General features: G+C 36.0%; 1 pseudogene; it reads left to right on the forward strand.

The window, feature by feature from the left end:
• Nucleotides 1-400: 400 nt before the first annotated feature.
• LOC143437262 (vomeronasal type-1 receptor 4-like) lies at nucleotides 401-1,181 on the forward strand (annotated as a pseudogene).
• The last annotated feature ends 381 nt before the right edge of the window (nucleotides 1,182-1,562 follow it).

Consider the following 1,562-nt stretch of genomic DNA (forward strand, 5'->3'; position numbering starts at 1 on the left):
AAAACAATACTTTTCCATTTATTTATTTATTTGTTTATTTATTTATTTAGATAGGGTTTCTCTGCATGTAGCCTGTCTTTTCTATAAGTGACTTGGTAGTCCAGGTTAGCCTCAAATTCATTGGTTTGCCTCTGTCTCTTGGGTGCTAGCATTAAGGCTTATGACAATGCATCTAGTGAAATGCTAATCTTTAGGAAACATATCTGTTACTTCTCATTTAAATAACAGAGAAATCTACTTTTATAAAGAACAAAATTTTAGACATTTCTTCACTGAGAGCTGCATAAATACAATGAAATAATGACTTTTATTTAAACTAACTTCATTAAATTATGCACACTCATAATGCATTTCTACGGTCTTATGACCCTATTAATTTAATTTTTTAATAGGAATAGAAATGGTTGCTACAAACTTGGCAATGGGAGTTTTCCATTCCCCTCAGAATTCAATGGGAGTGCTTAGCAATTCCTCAATGCTATTGTATGCCTTTTTCATATTTACTGGGAAGCACTTAATGCCCAAAGACCTGATTATAAAGCAAATGACTTTTGCCAATTGCTTGTCTATCATCTCAAGAGGCATTCCACTGACAAGGTTAGATTTTGGATTTAAGAATTTCCTCGACTATATTGGATATAAATTGATGCTGAATAACCAAGGTGATGTCCATGCATGCCATGTGTATACTGACTAGCTTCCAAGCAATCACAGTCAGCCATGGCAACTGTGAATGAAGCTGAAGCACAGAGCCACCAAGTACATTGGTCCCTCTTAGTCACAGAGGTAGCTTGTGCACTCGCTTCTAAACATCTTGACTCTAGCAAGAGTGTCAGGCCCCAGGTACAACAAAAATATGACTTAGCAGGATGAGTATTGGTACTGCTCATTGCTTGCTTCTGGCAATGTAGCAACTGCAGCCAATATGTTGTGCCTTTCTTATGGACTGTGTCTGGGACTCATGTCCTGCTCAAGTGACTTCATGGTGTGTATCCTCTACAGATGCAAGAAACAAGTAAAGTATGTCTAAAGTACTCAGTACTTTCTGAAACTCTACTCTGAGAGCCATTCAAATTATCCTCACCCTGCTATGTTTATATGTTATCTCTTATTCATTCTCTTTTATTGTGATCACCTTTACAGCCTACCCCAAATATCCAGTGCTAAGGAGAGTTAAGTAGACTTATATTTCTAGCATTATGCTTTTCCACATTCTGTCCCTTTGGTGTCATTAGCAATAGGAAGTTGAGTTCCAGCCTGTTTTACCCTGCTGTGGTAAAAGATAGCTATCTTCAACTGTGGCATAAACCCTGGCTGTCCCTTTTACTTCTAAATATGCATTATCTTTTTATCTGTTGTAGGATGCTAAGACAATAGTATGGAAACACTAAGCATCCAGTAACTGACTTTTTCAGTGTGGAGTACTCACTAGCCATTTGATCATAGCATTTTCCTTACAGACTTTACTATCCAATAATGTGTAATTTTTCAACTAAATCTATATAAAAATATATAGGTTTATCACATACAAAATTTTAACATGAAATTAAGCAACATGTAAA

Source organism: Arvicanthis niloticus, chromosome Y (genome assembly GCF_011762505.2).
Source record: "Arvicanthis niloticus isolate mArvNil1 chromosome Y, mArvNil1.pat.X, whole genome shotgun sequence".
Taxonomy (NCBI): Eukaryota; Metazoa; Chordata; class Mammalia; order Rodentia; family Muridae; genus Arvicanthis; species Arvicanthis niloticus.